Genomic DNA, 18,055 nt, shown 5'->3' on the forward strand with positions numbered 1-18,055 from the left:
CTAGAGGAATATTACACGCCTTCAGATCTGTCTTGCATGCGTCCTTGAACCGGAGGGAGGGACGACCAACACGTCTGGAACCAACAGCCAATTGTCCATACATAATGTCCTTGGGAAGCCGTCCGTTCTCCATCCGCCGAACATGTCCCAGCCATCGAAGACGGCGCTGGCTAAGCAGAGAGTTCATGCTATGGATATTAGCCCGCTGAAGAATGACACTGTGTGGAATATAGTCCTGCCAACTAATAACAAGGATACGTTTGATGCACCGCATGTGGAAAGCGTTAAGTCGACGCTCTTGTCTCATGTAAGTAGTCCAGGTCTCACTTCCGTAGAGTTAAGTGCTGAGAACGCAGGCCTGATAAACTCGGATCTTTGTATGTTGAGTAAGAGCGTTGTTTTCCCATACTCGTTTTGCTAGTTTAGCCATGATGGTATTTGCCTTTCCAAGCCTCCTGTCAAGTCCAACATCAAGCGAGAGTTTATTGCTGATTGTCGAGCCTAGGTATATAAAATTATCTACTACTTCTAAAGTGACACCATTCATCTTGATAGCAGGATTTGCAGCACCTTGAACGCTAACACTGGTTTTCTGCAGGCTAACTGTAAGTCCAAACTGTTCACAAGCATTCGCAAAACAGTCACTTAGACCAGTGTTATTCAACTATTGTGCCGCGGCACACTAGTGTGTCGTGAGATATTGTCTGGTGTGCCGTGGGAAATTATGCAACTTCACCTAATTTATCCCAAAAATATTTTTGGCAAATCAATCATTAGAATCCGCCAATAATGTGCCGTGGCTTAGTGTCTGTGCTGTGTAAAACTCGGCAGGGTAACCACGTAATACTCCATGTCAGTAGGTGGCAGCATTGCTTTGTAAAAGTCGGAATGTGTCGGGTGAGACGAGGATGGTTTGTTGTGATCCCGATATGCAGACCACAGTGGGAGGCAGGAGGCAGGTAAAAAGGGTATGTAATGCTTAAACCCAAAATGAACGAAAGGAAAAGGCTATGCAAAACAAAAGTCAAACTGAACTGGCTACAAAGTAAACAGAGACAAAATGCTGGACGACAGCAAAAACTTACGGCGTCTACAAAGTACATCCGTACGTGACATGACAATCAACAATGTCCACACAAAGAAGGATAGCAACAACGTAAATAGCCTTGCTTGCTAACACAAAGCAGGTGCGCGGAATAGCGCTCAAAGGAAGACATGAAGCCACTACAGGAAAACACCGGCAAAACAGGAAGGGCCACCAAAATAAGCAAGACAAGAACTAAAGCACTACACACAGGAAGACACCAAAACACTCAAAATAAGACACGACGACTTGGTGGAGTTACATTTTTTCAAGTTTTATGCTGGTGGTGTGCCTCCGGATTTTTTTCATGACAAAAATGTGCCTTGCCTCAAAAAAGTTGAAAAACACTGACTTAGACATTGTAAGGCTTCTTTGGTGTTGGTAACAAGAGCAGCATCGTCTGCAAAAAGTATATATATACTGTATATATATATACAATTTATATATATACTGTATATATATATATATATATATATATATATATATATATATACATATACATATATTATTAGTATTATTTTTTAACGTGGGAGATCCCACAGGCCAGATTGTGGATGCATTCATTTGGGGGATCCCAAGATCTCTAGCTTAGCAGTTTGCACGGGGGGTCGGCAACCGGTAAGGGCTCCCTGAAGCTTTTTCAAAAATATTTGAAAATGGGAAAAGGTGGGGGAAAATGTTTTTTTTAATATGGTTTCTGTGGAAGGACAAACATGACACAAACTAATTGTTAGAAATCTCACTGTTTGTATTAAACATGCTTCACTGATGAGAGTATTTGGCAAGCATTGTTTTGTCCTACTAATTTCGGCGGTCATGAACTCACCGTAGTTTTTTCACATGTACAACTTTCCCCGACAGCCACAGAAGGACATGTTTTATGCCACTCCTTCTTTGTCTCATTTTGTCCACCAAATGTTTTATACTGTGCGTGAATGCACAAACGAGAGCTTTGTTGATGTTATGGACTTGTGTGGAGCGCTAATCAGGCATATTTGGTCGGTCCATGACTGCAAGCTAACCAATGCTAACATGCTATTTAGGCTCGCTGTATGTACATATTGCATCATTATGCCTCGTTTGTAGGTATATTTGAGCTCATTTAATTTCCTCTACTTATGTCTTCTGTGTATTTAATTTATATGTGCATGTCTCATAACATATTATCTGTATATCTGTATGTATTGACTGCATTTCTGTTTGTGTGCCATGTTGCAAATGTTACTCAGCTTGCCAAAGATTGTAATAAATCCATTCTGATGTTTTCTCTAACTTGGACACACACATCTATACCTTTGGCCATTCTAATACAGTAACTTACAGGAGTTATCTCACCCTCTGAGAATCCTCCGTTTTACTAATGTTTTCCAAAGTTGTAAAAATATGTAGAATTAGTATTAAATTTCAACATTTCTGTCAACGAAGATTTGCTTCAGCCTGCGACACATAGTCATTTTGATAGTAGGCTAATATAGCTAATATAGACACTTACATCATGTATTGCCTTCATTATATCACTTGTGTAAGGCTTTTGATTTTTGCGTCTCAAGACTTTTTGTATTTTTAGTCCATTTTTTTACGGCTTTTTTAACATTTTGGGTTGCCGACCCTTGGGTTAGCATATCCCTATACAGTGTAGCATGTTTAGCTATTTCTCATCCTCCAGTGATGATATATGTAAAACACATAATTTTTTTGGTGCCATGGAGACGACGATTAGTGATTCAGAAGCAGCTTCACAATGTGGAGGGACGTCAGCAACTAGCTGGCTCATGAGAATGCTACAGTGTGTTGAGGACACGTTTTTTCGCTTGTCGCTGTCAAATTTGCAGGACACAGCTAGAAAGCGTCATTAACATGGATTGGAAAATGTATTTTAAACAGTAATTAATTATAAATATGCGATACTTTCCCAAAAAAGTTATTTAATTATTAATGGAATTACTATTTAATAAATGTAATTAGAGGAAGCAATAATTGTGTTACTTTGAAATAATTTCAAATATCTGGCATATGCTTTTGATACGTTGTGTGTGTATGTGTCTTTAAAAAGCACTGCCTGTTTCTAAGTAACATCTGTCGTTAGCGTCCAGACAGAGCAGCGTTAGCTCAGCTGTGTTTGATAGCTCAGACTCGCAGTTTACGGGCAGTTACGGCAGCTCGGTTGAATATTTACACTGGATTTTCTTTCCACCAGTTAAAGGTGCTGTTTGCAATGTCCTCACAGTAACATTTTTCAAAGCAAAACATATAACAAGAACACCACCAGCTAGCTTACGTTACCATTAGTGGTTTTGTCGAACACATTTTTTTGACAACTGTCCATATTTTTCGAAATAACATATTTTACCGGCCCAAATAAAATAATTGGTGTTTACGGCTGTCACTCACCCGGTCCCGTCAACACGTACGCACAGGGAGCGTGTGCACTTATACAAAAGTAGTCCAAGAGAAGCTACAAACAATTTACAGGCATGTTGCTGTTATGATAGAATATACATTAAATGACAGCTAACGTGAGCTATCTAAATTGCTATTATTAGCAAACAACACTTAAAGCTAATACAAATACAAATACAATTAACTCTTGGCATTCTCTCGATGAGCTTCAAGAGGTAGTCACCTGAAATGGTTTTCACTTCACAGGTGTGCTTGAAGCTCATGGAGAGAATGCCAAGAGTGTGCAAAGTAGTAATCAGAGCAAAGGGTGGCTATTTTGAAGAAACTAGAATATAAAACATGTTTTCAGTTATTTCACCTTTTTTTGTTAAGTACATAACTCCACATGTGTTCATTCATAGTTTTGATGCCTTCAGTGACAATCTAAAATGTAAATAGTCATGAAAATAAAGAAAACCCATTGAATGAGGAGAAGGTGTGTCCAAACTTTTGGCCTGTACTGTACATAAATATAAATAATTAGATTACTCGTTACGAGTAAAAGTAACAACATTAGTGACACCGTTATCATATAACGCCGTTATTCGAAACCTTAGTCATCAACATGCATTATCACAATATAACGATAGTATTAAACGCTCTATCGTCGGCCAGATTTATATCATTTTTATTAATTTTTTCATTCTTATATATATATATATATATATATATATATATATATATATATATATATATATATATATATATATGTATTTATATATATGTATATATATATATATATATATATATATATATATATATATATATATATATATATATATATATATATATATATATATATATATATATATATATATATATATATATATATATATATATATACATATTTTAAATACATTTTATAATTTAAGATTTATATCACTTATATGGTATATGGCCTAACCCTACCCTCACTCGTCCTGCTCTGTGAGTACCATGCTTAGCAAGTCTTTGTCCTCTAGCCCTTCAGTGATAATGCTACTTGTAAGAAACATAGCTTTTTTGTCAACATGGAGGGGACGATTAGTAACTTAGAAGCTGTGGTGGGAAATTAGCCGCACGCGTTCATTGCAGTGTGTCGCTCTAATTCCCTCGCTAGTGTTTTGGCTAGACATGCATTCTCCTGAATTGCATGCACATGTTTTTGTAACATAATTGTGCATCTCTGAGCATGCATCCTTTTTTAAAGAATATTTTACGTAAATACAGTCGTTTGCCATGGTAGCATTTAAACAAATAAACAAATAAATACCGGGAAACAGCTGCAATAAAGATTGGCTGGGCTCATCAGTCGATCGCAGATGAGTTAAAGAAAAGGCAAAACTTCTGTGATTATCACACCAACTTGCTTTTTTGCCTAAAACGCAGAGCTACATAAAACATATTATACCAGAAATTAATCGATACGTAACCTTAAAACGAGCTACGTACGAAATTTGACATGGTGTACCGTTACACCACCACTGGCAGCCCACCATTTCTGTTGACCACCTGATCAATTTACAAAACCCAAAACCAGGGAAGTTGGCACGTTGTGTAAATTGTAAATAAAAACAGAATACAATGATTTGCAAATCCTTTTCAACCTATATTGAATTGGTGCCAACTTCACTGGTTTTGGGTTTTGTATGATGTGGTGGAGCTCCACAATTTGATGGCCAAAAACTAGGGACATGGACAGCATGAGATGCAAACAACATGGGACATCAACCACTGCATTATTTGTGGTTAAACGACAAAGGATGGTCTTCATCACGACAGACTAGACAAATTACAATTATGACCCCATGTTTGATATCCTTCACAAGATTACTTTCTGCTGTGAAATTAGGCAGAGTCCTACACCAATGAGTGATTGCACACAGATGGACTTATGTAGTGCAGGGAAATTCAACTTGCTGCCAGGGGTCCAAATCCTCCGAGTTCAGTTGAAAACTTAGGGTCATGCAAAATGCACTTAATGAAAAAATATCCAAAATAAAAAAATATCCAAACGAACCTTCCAAGATTTATCGTTGTGCCCATTGGGTTTTCTGAGCCGAGGATGTCATTATGGCTTGTGCAGCCCTTTGAGACACTTGTGATTAAGGGATATATAAATAAACTTTGATTGATTGATAGGCAAACAGGCAGTTTGCCAAAAGTACATAGGTAGCGTTCGTAAGGGTCAAGTCAACCCCCCTTTCCTCCCTGCCTCCCCTCTACACTTGCATCTCATCACCCACCATAGTCTTCAGTTAAGGCGGGGGCTCAGCGCCTTAGTGGCTCTCTAGAACTCTTTCAGAGATGTGTGAAAATGGAAAAAGATGAATAAAAATATATATTTTTTGTTTTAATATATTTTCTGTAGGAGGACAAACATGACACAAATTGTTAGAAATCCCACTGTCTATGTTATACATGCTTCACTGATGAGAGTATCTGGCAAGCACTGTTTTGTCCTACTAATTTCAGCAATACCTGAACTCATCGTAGTCTGTTTACATGTACAACTTTCTCCGACGCTGCCACAGAAGGACATGTTTTATGCCACTCCTTTATTGTCTCATTTTGTCCACCAAACTTTCCATGCTGTGCGTGAATGCACAAAGATGCGCTTTGTTGATGTTATTGATTTGCTGGAGTGCTTATCAGGGATACTTGGTGAATCCATGACTGCAAGCTAATCGATGCTAATATGCTATTTAGGTTAGCTGTATGTACGTATTGCATCATTAAGCTTCGTTTGTAGGTAAATTTGAGCTCATTTCATTTCCTTTACTTATGTCCTCTGTGTATTTAATTTATATTTGCATGTCTCATGACACATTATCTGTATGTAATATTGTCTGCATTTCTTATAGTTGTTTGTGTGCCATGTTGTTCCGGACCACAGCAAACGTTACCCAGCTTGCAAAGATTGTAATAAATCCATTAGAAGAAGACAGCCTGCCGTTTCCTTAAACTTGGACACACACATCTATACCTTTGGCCATTCTAAGCCAGTCATTCGCAGAAGTTATCTCATCCTGTGAGAAGCCTCCATTTTACTAATGATTTCCAATGTTGCAAAAATGTGTAGAATAATAATTAAAATACAACATTTCTGTCAACGAAGAATCGAGTCAGCCTTTGATAGTAGGCTAATACAGCTAATGTAGACACTTACATCATGTGTTGCCTTCATTATAAGACTTATATAAGGCTTTTAATTTTTTGCGGCTCCAGACAGATTTTTATTTTTGGCCCAATATGGCTCTTTCAACATTTTGGGTTGCCGACCCCTGAGTTAAGGTAAAAGTGATGTTAAATGTTCAATTATCAATTTCATTTGTCATTTTCAGACATTTTCCATTGTAAAACTATAGTTATAAAGCATAAAATATAATGTTGGGTGTCAGTCAGGAAGGTTTTAATTGGCTTTACATCGTTTTCAGTCGGAAAAATGGTTTTCGGTTTTCAGCCATTTGAGACATTGGTGATTAAGGACTATATAAATAAACTCTGATTGATTGATTGATTGATAGACCAAAATCAAATATCTCCTGTAAAGGATGGTGGTTCTCCGGAATATACAAAGTAAGTGATGGGAGAAATTTGTTCTAGAAATGTGGCGCCCACAACAATTTAGTTGAATGTCCCTGATGTAGCGTGTCAGTTTGTGTGACATTGCGACTGCCAGGTGCACATTTATTTCAGCCAAACCAAATAACCGAGGAAAAGATATGCACAGAGGCTTGCACGCTTGACGTCAGCAGTGCCTCAAACACACAACCGTGTGTACTAACACAGACGTGGCATGTGTGCCATCTCACCACTTTGAGCAACATGTGTCCATTCACACCAAATACTGTGGGACTAACTTTGTACAAAGACGGATTAAGAAAACTGATTAGTTGTGGATATAGGGAGTGTTTGTTATTGATAATTTACGCTGTGTGTTTCTTGAACGCATCATAATAATCCCCTCAATTCCCCCCAAAAATGGTTTAACTCGTTGGAATATAAAGACAATAGAACATACATCCATAAACGTGGATGCATATGCAAAAGTGCAAAATATTTATCTGTACAGTAATCTATTTATTTATATCTGCACCTTATTGCTCTTTTATCCTGCACTATAACGAGCTAATGCAACGAAATGTCGTTCTTAGCTGTACTGTAAAGTTCAAATCTGAATGACAATAAAAGGAAGTCTAAATCTAAGTCCTTTAATGTGTGAGGCAAGCAGTTGAAATGATTTTTTTTTATTTAAACGGGGATAACAGATCCATTCTATGTGTCATACTTGATCATTTCGCGATTTTGCCATATTTTTGCTGAAAGGATTTAGTATAGAACAACGACGATAAAGTTCGCAACTTTTGGTCGCTGATAAAAAAAAGCCTTGCCTGTACCGGAAGTAGCGTGACGTCAAAGGTTGAAAGGCTCCTCACATTTCCCCATTGTTTTCAATGCAGCGAGAGCGATTCGGACCGAGAAAGCGACGATTACCCCATTAATTTGAGCGAGGATGAAAGATTTTTGGATGAGGAACGTTAGAGTGAAGGACTAGAGTGCAGTGCAGGGCGTAGCTTTTTTCGCTCTGACCGTAACTTAGGTACAAGGGCTCATTGGATTCCACACTCTCTCCTTTTTCTATTGTGGATCACGGATTTGTATTTTAAACCACCTCGGATACTATATCCTCTTGAAAATGAGAGTCAAGAACGCGAAATGGACATTCACAGTGACTTTTATCTCCACGACAATACATCGGTGAAACACTTTAGCTACGGAGCTAACGTGATAGCATCGGGCTTAACTGCATATAGAAACAAAAGAAATAAACCCCTGACTGGAAGGATAGACAGAAAATCAACAATACTATTAAACCATGGACCTGTAAATACACGGTTAATGCTTTCCAGCCTGGCGAAGGTTAACAATGCTGTTGCTAACGACGCCATTGAAGCTAACTTAGCAACCGGACCTCACAGAGCTATGCTAAAAACATTAGCTATCCACCTACGCCAGCCAGCCCTCATCTGCTCATCAACACCCGTGCTCACCTGCGTTCCAGCGATCGACGGAAGGACGAAGGACTTCACCCGATCATCCGTGCGGTCGGCGGCTAGTGGCGGTAGCGCGTCTGCTATCTGCTGGAGCTACTCTCTATTTTATGCTGTAGCCGTTACATATACTGTAATATTGTACATGGTAATTGTTATGTATTGTATATATTATATAAAAATATAATATGATATAATAAATCGCCCCGGAGGCCATTTGCAGCCCAGAGCTAATGTTTTAAAGGCCCACGGCACATTCTAAAAATACTATTAAAATAAACAAAAACATAACAAAAGTGAAATAAAAAAGCTTAAAGGTTAAATGTAATTTAGAAAAAGTTGCAATGTTGACTAATAAAACAAAGCTGTTTTTTGGGGGGGTTTTTTCTTTGAAACTGTCATTGCTCAAAACATAATATTGAATCAAAATCAATGTTATTATGAATTATTGACCTATCCAAAGTTCCCATTACTTCACATCAAATATTCCACTAAGAAAAATATTTTTGGTGGAAGATTTTGCAAATTTGGTAAATAAATAACCAAAACATGTATATTTTGTTGTTTTCTTACTGTACCTAAAATGAACCGAACCGTGACCTCTAAACCGAGGTACAGTACGTACCGAACCGAAATTTTTGTGTACCGTTACACCCCTAATATATAATATGTAAATATTACATATATACACGGGGAACTATCATAGGCACTGATTTTATAGTTTAGCACCTCTCTGTGTGCAATTTTTTACTTTCCACCCACAGTCTGAATGCTTTGGTATATATGTATGTAGTATAATATTTAATATTTAAACAAAACATTCGTTCTCAGGACTGGACTGTGCACCTTACCTCCTTTTGCACTATTTTTCTTTTCTTTCCTTCAAATGTTTTGCATATTTGTAGACTGTCGCACTGATACAGGAGTTGCTTTTAATGTCATTGTACCTGTGTATAGTGACAATAAAAGGCATTCTATTCTATTCTATGTTATATTTTATATTGCTACTACGGTACATTTTTTGTCTACTTTATACCTGCATTATCCTTTCCATTCTTACACTTTCAATTCTTTGTAACTGAGCTACTGTGTGGAACAATTTCCCTTGAGAACCATTAAAGTTTGTCTAAATCTAAGTCCAAGTCTAAGAACAAGCGTGTGTATGTTTTTCAGCACTGTGCCTTTTGCTGGCGTGAGCGCATGCGGTAGGGATTGGTTGACGTTGCATAAGTGTTCGTGGGCTTGCGCCAAACATAAAATCTGTTTAATCAACATATTTCAACTTTAATTGAATATAGCGACTCAGTATTGCGCGCATACATTCAGTCAAGCGGGGTTCGTTTAACACTCACCGACGATGTCAATACGCTGGCGGAGTGCAAAAACAAACCAGAAGGCAATTTTGGGTCTGAGAAACTATCGATGTTTCCTAGCATTCATATAAAACAACTAATGCGTTTTCGTTATTATTATTTTGTGTTTCTTTGTTTCACTTCAGATTGGCCCCAAATCACAGTCATAATCATTACACCGTATGGGTAAACCACACGGGCTGCGTAAAGCGCACAGGTGCCTACTAGTAGGGCTGGGCGATATATTGATATACTCGACATATCGCGGATTTGTCTCTGTGCGATATAGAAAATGACTATATCGTGATATTCGAGTATACGTTCTCACGCAGTTGCTTTTAGCTGCGGGCATTACACTACAGGCTCTTCTCACTCTCTTGTCTCTCCTTCTCACAGAGACGTAAAACAAACGCATCTTCTTACATACGTATACGCCCTCGCGGAGCAGAGAGGTAGCGGCATGGGTAACGTTAGCTGTGGTGCGAGTGGTAATACGAGAGAAAGAAGATGCGAATCTGGTAACAAATGAAGGAAGAATTAATTCCCAAGAAAAACAGCACGGGGTCCATCGTGGTTTGGCTTCAAGCGGGAAGATGTCAAACAGACAACTGTAATTTGTCAAGTGTGGGGCAAAAGCGTTGCTACAAAAAGTAGCATTACTGCTAATAAGTAGCATCATTTGAAAAGTCACCCGCTAGAGAATGAAGAGTGCTTGAAACTCCGCATGTCAACATCTCCGTTCGGTGCCACACCAACAAAATGCTGAGGCAACCATTTCTAGATCAACACCGTATGAAAAAAATAGTCAACAACAGAAGGAGATAACATCCGCAGGAACCTACCACATAGCGAAGGACATACACTATTTGATTTCCTATTATGCAGCTCATTTTTATTTGAAAGTTATGGAAATATCTTGTGTGACATCATGCACAAAAGTGCCCTTTATTTGTTTTAAACTATTGTAGTGGCGTTCTGTACAAAAAGTGCACTTTAATTCAGTGTTGTTTTGATATGTCATCTTAGTGACATCATGCACAAAAGTGCACTCATAGCTTGTTTTAAAATGTCTCTGACAATCTTGCACTTTCTGTTTTGAAATGACATGAATGTTTGTGCCACTGCTTAATAACTGTTTAATAAATACAGTTTTGGTCAATTGACTTAGTTGTGATTTCCCTCTCTGCATGAAAGTTTAAAATGAGCATATATTAATGCAGTATGAACAAAAATGTTTTCAATGTAGACACATAGAATCATCATACTGCTGTGATTATATGCATCAAGTGTTAATTCAAGGCTAAGGCAAAATATCGAGATATATATCGTGTATCGTGACATGGCCTAAAAATATCGAGATGTTTAAAAAAGGCCATATCGCCCAGCCCTACCTACTAGGGTTGTACGGTATACCGGTATTAGTATAGTACCGCAATACTAATGAATCATTTCCGGTACGATACCGTCTCTGAAAAGTACCGGTCATGCACCCGCGTCGAAGTCACGTCGTGTCATTGCTGGTTTTCGAGCATGTTGGGCGGCACACAATCACACAAGCAGACACAGTGTGTAGACAGAAAAGGGAAAACGGACGCATTTTGGCTTAAAAACTAACGATAAAGGTGAAGTTTTAACACTGAAACGCCCTCAGGAAGAGGTGCTTTAAGACATGGCTAGCTAGCTAGCGGCTAACGTCCAGCCACTGTCCGCAGTGTTGTAGCTACTTCTAAATCACTAATCCTCGTCTCCATGGCGACAAATAAAGTAAGTTTCTTACAAGTATCATCCCTGCAGGACGAGGAAGAGCTAAACATGCTTCACTACACACCGTAGCTCACCGGCATCAAAATGTAAACAAACGCCATTGGTGGATCGATATCTAACATTCACTGTAATGATATCAAGTACAAGCACGTATCGAGTAGATACTACTATGATCATGTCGATAATTTTTGGCATCACATCTTCTTTCGTTTTTTAAAATGTATGAATGTACCATGAATTGATTAAAGTGGACCCAGACTTAAACAAGTTGAAAAACTTATTCGGGTGTTACCATTTAGTGGTCGATTGTACGGAATATGTACTGTACTGTGCAATCTACTAATAAAAGTCTCAATCAATCAATCAAGTTTATAAACTCAGGGTATATGTCCCTGGACACATGAGGACTTTGAATATGACCATTATATGATCCTATAACTACTTGGTATCAGATTGATACCCAAAATGTATGATATCATCCAAAACTAATGTAAAATATCTAACAAGAGAAGAATAAGTGATTGTTACATTTTAACAGAAGTGTAGATAGAACATGTTGAAACAGGAAGTAAGCAGATATTAACCGTAAATGAACAAGTAAATTAATAATTAATTTTCTACCACTTGTCCTTAATAATGTTGACAAAATAATAGAATGAGAAATGACACAATATGTTACTGCATACGTCAGCAAACTAATTGGGAGCCTTTGTTTGTTTACTTACTACTAAAAGACAAGTTGTTTAGTATGTTCACTATTTTATATAATAACTGCAATAAGAAACATGTGTTTAATGTACCCTAAGATTTTTTCGTTAAAATAAAGCCAATAAAGAAATTTTTTGTGGTCCCCTTCATTCAGAAAAGTACTGAAATAATTTTAGTACCGGTACCTGTACCAACATATTGGTATCGTTACAACACTAGTGTAGGGCTGGGCGATATATCGATATACTCGATATATTGCGGGTTTGTCTCTGTGCGATATAGAAAATGACTATATCGTGATATTCGAGTATACGTTCTCACACAGTTGCTTTTAGCTGCAGGCATTACAGTACAGGCTCTTCTCACTCTTTGTTGTTTCTCCTTCTCACAGAGACGTATACGTTCGAATTTAACACTGAAACGCCCTCAGGAAGAGGTGCTTTAAGACATGGCTAGCTAGCTAGCGGCTAAAGTCCAGCCGCTGTCGGCAGTGTTTTAGCTACTTCTAAATCACTAATCCTCGTCTCCATGGCGACAAATAAAGTAAGTTTCTTACAAGTATCATCCCTGCAGGACGAGGAATAGCTAAATATGCTTCACTACACACCGTAGCTCACCGGCATCAAAATGTAAACAAACGCCATTGGTGGATCGATATCTAACATTCACTGTAATGATATCAAGTACAAGCACGTATCGAGTAGATACTACTATGATCATGTCGATAATTTTTGGCATCACATCTTCTTTCGTTTTTTAAAATGTATGAATGTACCATGAATTGATTAAAGTGGACCCAGACTTAAACAAGTTGAAAAACTTATTCGGGTGTTACCATTTAGTGGTCGATTGTACGGAATATGTACTGTACTGTGCAATCTACTAATAAAAGTCTCAATCAATCAATCAAGTTTATAAACTCAGGGTATATGTCCCTGGACACATGAGGACTTTGAATATGACCATTATATGATCCTATAACTACTTGGTATCAGATTGATACCCAAAATGTATGATATCATCCAAAACTAATGTAAAATATCTAACAAGAGAAGAATAAGTGATTGTTACATTTTAACAGAAGTGTAGATAGAACATGTTGAAACAGGAAGTAAGCAGATATTAACCGTAAATGAACAAGTAAATTAATAATTAATTTTCTACCACTTGTCCTTCATAATGTTGACAAAATAATAGAATGATAAATGATATAATATGTTACTTCAAATGTCAGCAGACTAATTAGGAGCCTTTGTTTGTTTACTTATTACTAAAAGTCAACTTGGCTTGTATGTTCACTATTTTATATAATGACTTAACTGGAATAAGAAACATATGTTTAATGTACCCTAGGATTTTTTTGTTAAAATAAAGCCAATAAAGGAATTTTTTTGTGGTCCCCTTTATTTAGAAAAGTACCGAAATAATTTTAGTACCGGTACCAACATATTGGTATCGTTACAACACTAGTGTAGGGCTGGGCGATATATCGATATACTCGATATATTGCGGGTTTGTCTCTGTGCAATATAGAAAATGACTATATCGTGATATTCGAGTATACGTTCTCACGCAGTTGCTTTTAGCTGCAGGCATTACACTACAGGCTCTTCTCAGTCTTTGTTGTCTCTCCTTCTCACAGAGACGTATACGTTCGAATTTAACACTGAAACGCCTTCAGGAAGAGGTGCTTTAAGACATGGCTAGCTAGCTAGCGGCTAAAGTCCAGCCGCTGTCGGCAAGTGTTTTAGCTACTTCTAAATCACTAATCCTCGTCTCCATGGCGACAAAAAAAGTATGTTTCTTACAAGTATCATCCCTGCAGGACGAGGAATAGCTAAATATGCTTCACAACACACAGTAGCTCACCGGCATCAAAATGTAAACAAACGCTATTGGGGGATCAATATCTAACATTCACTGTAATGATATCAAGTACAAGCACGTATCGAGTAGATACTACTATGATTACATCACAACATCTTCTTTTGTTTTTTTAAAATGTATATTATGTTTATAAACTCAGAATATATACCCTGGACACATGAGGACTTGGAATATGACCAATCCTGTAACTACTTGGTATCGGATTGATACCCAAAATGTATGATATCATCCAAAACTAATGTCAAATATCTAACAAGAGAAGAATACGTGATTATTACATTTTAACAGAAGTGTAGATAGAACATGTTGAAACAGGAATTAAGTAGATATTAACTGTAAATGAACAAGTAGATTAATAATTAATTTTCTACCACTTGTCCTTAATAATGTTGACAAAATAATAGAATGAGAAATGACACAATATGTTACTGCATACGTCAGCAGACTAATTGGGAGCCTTTGTTTGTTTACTTACTACTAAAAGACAAGTTGTTTAGTATGTTCACTATTTTATATAATAACTGCAATAAGAAACATGTGTTTAATGTACCCTAAGATTTTTTTGTTAAAATAAAGCCAATAAAGAAATTTTTTTGTGGTCCCCTTCATTTAGAAAAGTACTGAAATAATTTTAGTACCGGTACCTGTACCAACATATTGGTATCGTTACAACACTAGTGTAGGGCTGGGCAATATATCGATATACTCGATATATTGCGGGTTTGTCTCTGTGCGATATAGAAAATGACTATATCGTGATATTCGAGTATACGTTCTCACGCAGTTGCTTTTAGCTGCGGACATTACACTACAGGCTCTTCTCACTCTTTCTTGTCTCTCCTTCTCACAGAGACGTATACGTTCGAGTTTAACACTGAAACGCCCTCAGGAAGAGGTGCTTTAAGACATGGCTAGCTAGCTAGCGGCTAAAGTCCAGCCGCTGTCGGCAGTGTTTTAGATACTTTTAAATCACTAATCCTCGTCTCCATGGCGACAAAAAAAGTATGTTTCTTACAAGTATCATCCCTGCAGGACGAGGAATAGCTAAATATGCTTCACTACACACCGTAGCTCACCGGCATCAAAATGTAAACAAACGGCATTGGTGGATCGATATCTAACATTCACTGTAATGATATCAAGTACAAGCACGTATCGAGTAGCTACTACTATGATAACGTTGATATTTTTTGGCATCACAACATCTTCCTTCGTTTTTTAAAATGTATGAATGTACCATGAATTGATTAAAGTGGACCCAGACTTAAACAAGTTGAAAAACTTATTCGGGTGTTACCATTTAGTGGTCGATTGTACGGAATATGTACTGTACTGTGCAATCTACTAATAAAAGTCTCAATCAATCAATCAAGTTTATAAACTCAGGGTATATGTCCCTGGACACATGAGGACTTTGAATATGACCATTATATGATCCTATAACTACTTGGTATCAGATTGATACCCAAAATGTATGATATCATCCAAAACTAATGTAAAATATCTAACAAGAGAAGAATAAGTGATTGTTACATTTTAACAGAAGTGTAGATAGAACATGTTGAAACAGGAAGTAAGCAGATATTAACCGTAAATGAACAAGTAAATTAATAATTAATTGTCTACCACTTGTCCTTAATAATGTTGACAAAATAATAGAATGATAAATGATATAATATGTTACTTCATATGTCAGCAGACTAATTAGGAGCCTTTGTTTGTTTACTTATTACTAAAAGTCAACTTGGCTTGTATGTTCACTATTTTATATAATGACTTAACTGGAATAAGAAACATATGTTTAATGTACCCTAAGATTTTTTTGTTAAAATAAAGCCAATAAAGGAATTTTTTTGTGGTCCCCTTTATTTAGAAAAGTACCGAAATAATTTTAAGTACCGGTACCAACATATTGGTATCGTTACAACACTAGTGTAGGGCTGGGCGATATATCTATATACTCGATATATTGCGGGTTTGTCTCTGTGCAATATAGAAAATGACTGTATCGTGATATTCGAGTATACGTTCTCACGCAGTTGCTTTTAGCTGCGGGCATTACACTACAGGCTCTTCTCACTCTTTGTTGTCTCTCCTTCTCACAGAGACGTATACGTTCGAGTTTAACACTGAAACGCCCTCAGGAAGAGGTGCTTTAAGACATGGCTAGCTAGCTAGCGGCTAAAGTTCAGCCGCTGTCGGCAGTGTTTTAGCTACTTCTAAATCACTAATCCTCGTCTCCATGGCGACAAAAAAAGTATGTTTCTTACAAGTATCACCCCTGCAGGACGAGGAATAGCTAAATATGCTTCACTACACACCGTAGCTCACCGGCATCAAAATGTAAACAAACGTCATTGGTGGATCGATATCTAACATTCACTGTAATGATATCAAGTACAAGCACGTATCGAGTAGATACTACTATGATTACATCACAACATCTTCTTTCGTTTTTTTAAAATGTATATTATGTTTATAAACTCAGAATATATACCCTGGACACATGAGGACTTGGAATATGACCAATCCTGTAACTACTTGGTATCGGATTGATACCCAAAATGTATGATATCATCCAAAACTAATGTAAAATATCTAACAAGAGAAGAATACGTGATTATTACATTTTAGCAGAAGTGTAGATAGAACATGTTGAAACAGGAATTAAGTAGATATTAACCGTAAATGAACAAGTAGATTAATAATTAATTTTCTACCACTTGTCCTTAATAATGTTGACAAAATAATAGAATGATAAATGACACAATATGTTACTGCATACGTCAGCAGACTAATTGGGAGCCTTTGTTTGTTTACTTACTACTAAAAGACAAGTTGTTTAGTATGTTCACTATTTTACATAATAACTGCAATAAGAAACATGTGTTTAATGTACCCTAAGAATTTTTTGTTAAAATAAAGCCAATAAAGAAATTTTTTTGTGGTCCCCTTCATTTAGAAAAGTACTGAAATAATTTTAGTACCGGTACCTGTACCAACATATTGGTATCGTTACAACACTAGTGTAGGGCTGGGCAATATATCGATATACTCGATATATTGCGGGTTTGTCTCTGTGCGATATAGAAAATGACTATATCGTGATATTCGAGTATACGTTCTCACGCAGTTGCTTTTAGCTGCGGACATTACACTACAGGCTCTTCTCACTCTTTCTTGTCTCTCCTTCTCACAGAGACGTATACGTTCGAATTTAACACTGAAACGCCCTCAGGAAGAGGTGCTTTAAGACATGGCTAGCTAGCTAGCGGCTAAAGTCCAGCCGCTGTCGGCAGTGTTTTAGCTACTTCTAAATCACTAATCCTGGTCTCCATGGCGACAAAAAAAGTATGTTTCTTACAAGTATCATCCCTGCAGGACGAGGAATAGCTAAATATGCTTCACTACACACCGTAGCTCACCGGCATCAAAATGTAAACAAACGGCATTGGTGGATCGATATCTAACATTCACTGTAATGATATCAAGTACAAGCACGTATCGAGTAGCTACTACTATGATAACGTTGATATTTTTTGGCATCACAACATCTTCTTTCGTTTTTTAAAATGTATGAATGTACCGTGAATTGATTAAAGTGGACCCCGACTTAAACAAGTTGAAAAACTTATTCGGGTGTCACCATTTAGTGGTCGATTGTACAGAATATGTACTGTACTGTGCAATCTACTAATAAAAGTCTCAATCAATCAATCAAGTTTATAAACTCAGGGTATATGTCCCTGGACACATGAGGACTTTGAATATGACCATTATATGATCCT

The 18,055-nt window shown here is 37.1% G+C and overlaps 1 protein-coding gene across 1 annotated transcript in view; it reads right to left on the bottom strand.

Moving 5' to 3' along the window:
- Positions 1 to 18,055, bottom strand: part of LOC133634921 (insulin-like growth factor-binding protein 3) — a 112,274-nt gene that overhangs the window by 93,240 nt on the left and 979 nt on the right. The gene's annotated exons all lie outside the window — the stretch shown is intronic.

The sequence above is a fragment of the Entelurus aequoreus genome, linkage group LG19, assembly GCF_033978785.1.
Source record: "Entelurus aequoreus isolate RoL-2023_Sb linkage group LG19, RoL_Eaeq_v1.1, whole genome shotgun sequence".
NCBI classification, from domain to species: Eukaryota; Metazoa; Chordata; class Actinopteri; order Syngnathiformes; family Syngnathidae; genus Entelurus; species Entelurus aequoreus.